Source organism: Penaeus japonicus, unplaced genomic scaffold (genome assembly GCF_977035675.1).
Source record: "Penaeus japonicus unplaced genomic scaffold, GWHDUDI00000001_assembly GWHDUDI00000020, whole genome shotgun sequence".
Taxonomy (NCBI): Eukaryota; Metazoa; Arthropoda; class Malacostraca; order Decapoda; family Penaeidae; genus Penaeus; species Penaeus japonicus.
The window spans coordinates 30855354-30857853 of NW_028234422.1; the positions used below are offsets into that span (position 1 = coordinate 30855354).

General features: G+C 41.3%; 1 protein-coding gene across 1 annotated transcript in view; it reads left to right on the top strand.

The window, feature by feature from the left end:
• The window catches only part of LOC122249293 (uncharacterized), a 112712-nt gene that overhangs the window by 53284 nt on the left and 56928 nt on the right, over positions 1–2500 (top strand). The window lies entirely within an intron of this gene.

The following is a 2500-nucleotide window of genomic DNA, read 5'->3' on the forward strand; positions in this document are numbered from 1 at the left end:
AAGAAATTTCGAGACAAGGAATGTAGACGTGTAGTTTTAATCACAAATATAACCCTTGTATTCATTCAGACAATTAGACAATTATTAGAATGATATTTATGTGTGTGTGTGTGTGTATACATATATAGATAGATAGATAGGTACATAGATACATAGATAGATAGATACATAGATGCATAGATAGATATAGATAGATAGATACATACATAGATATATAGATAGATAGATAGATACATAGATGCATAGATAGATATAGATAGATACATAGATACATAGATAGATATATAGATACATAGATACATAAATATATATAGATAGATAGAGAGATATACATGTATCGAGTGGATTTGAAACGTCATTTTTTATTATAATTTTCCTAGTGTTGTGGTAATCTATCTTATCTGTTTACGCAAGTGTATTTTTGTTCACGTGTGTTAGAGAGAGAGGGAGAGAGAGAGAGAGAGGGAGAGAGAGAGAACGAGAAAGAGAGAGAGAGAGAGAGTAAGAAAGAGAGAGAGAGAGAGAGAGAGAGAGAGAGAGAAAGAAAGAGAGAGAGAGGGAGAGAGAGAGAGATAGTAAGAGAGAGAGAGAGAGAAAGAGAAAGCAATTCACCTCTTGCTTAAAACCAGCCTCGTATATCACCTACTGGCTTCAAAACGAGCCTTTTAAAGACGCTAGCTTTCTCCACAGCAGAAGTCTCAAAGTCCCAACCCGTGAATCTGCGTCACAGAGACGAAAAAAAAAAAAAAAAAAAAAAGAGTAAAGATTCCTTCGCTATCATCCGCCAGAGCGCTTTGAGTGACACGAAAATACGGTCCACGAATAGAACGGAGGCATTTCACATGACTGCACGCGCTGTCTCTGTCGGCATCTTCAAACACTTGCCTAGTAACACAAGGCGAATGAGAGGAATAAACAGCCGTCGGACCTTCGAGGCAGAAGTGCTTTTCGCTGGCCATTCCCTCGCCGGGATGCTCCCTCACCTAATCGTCTCTGCGTCGTTGTTTTCAGCGGGGAGGGAGAGAGAGAGGGGGAGGCGGGGGGAGACAGAGAGAGATAGGGGAGAGTGGGAGAGAGAGTGAGTTGAGGGAGATAGAGAGAGAGAGAGAGAGAGAGAAAGAAAAATAGATAGAGATAGAAAGAGAGAGAGAGAAAGAGAGAGGGAGAGAGTGGGAGATAGATAGATAGAGAGAGAGAGAGAGAGAGTGAGAGAGAGAGAAATAAATAGAGATAGAGAGATAGAGGGGAGGGAGAGAGAGAGAGAGAGAAAGAGAGGGAGGGAGGGAGAGAGAAAGGGGGGTGGGAGATAGAGAGAGAGAGAGTGAGTGAGGGAGAGAGAAAGTGAGTGAGTGAGAGAGAAATAGAGAGAGAGAGAGAGAGAGAGAGAGAGAGAGAAAGAGAGGGAGGGAGATAGAGAGAGAGAGAGTGAGTGAGGGAGAGAGAGAGGGGGGGAGGTAGGGAAGGAGGGAGGGTGTGAAAGAGAGAGAGAGAGAGAGAGAGAGAGAGAGAAAGTGAGAGAGAGAGAGAGTGAGAGAGAGAGAGATAGAGAGAGAAAGAGATAGAGAGAGAGAGAGAGAGAGTAATAAATAGAGAAAGATAGAGAGAGAGAGAAGGGGGGGAAGAGAGAAAGAGAGGAAGAGAGAGAGAGAAAGAGAGGGAGAGAGAGAGAGAGAGAGAGAGAGATAGAGTAAGAGAGAGAGAGAAAGAGAGAGAGAGAGAGAGAGTAAGAGAGAGAGAAAAATAGGATTTATTTATAGAATTACGGTTGTATTTATTTATATACCCCACACTCGGCCTTAGGCAAGAAACAGAGAACAAAGCAGAAAGTATTGACAGGCTGTAATAACAAGCGAACCAAATATCAATATCAAGTACCTGTCAATCAAAAATATTAATTAGCGTAATCAATAAATGCATATAGATCTTAACACATCTTAGTTTTTGTTTTTGTCTATGACCGCATAATCTTATTTTTAGTTTTCGTCCATGACCGCATAATCTTAGTTTTTGTTTTCGTCCATGACCGCATAATCTTAGTTTTTGTTTTCGTCCATGACCGCATAATCTTAGTTTTTGTTTTCGTCCATGACCGCATAATCTTAGTTTTTGTTTTCGTCCATGACCGCATAATCTTAGTTTTTGTTTTCGTCCATGACCGCATAATCTTAGTTTTTGTTTTCGTCCATGACCGCATAATCTTAGTTTTTGTTTTCGTCCATGACCGCATAATCTTAGTTTTTGTTTTCGTCCATGATCGCATAATCTTAGTTTTTGTTTTCGTCCATGACCGCATAATACTCTAGTGACTCGACCTGACCTCTCATGCGATACAGAAACTCACGGATCTATTTCTTTAAAATGCAAAACGACGACATTCGAGACGCTAAGACGAGACCCCGTGGAATCTCATTTGCCACTGGGTCTTGCGTTGCGTTGCGTTGCGTTGCGTTGCGTTGTCTGACGTCTTCCACTTCCTCTCCGACGTAAGATTTTTTCGTCA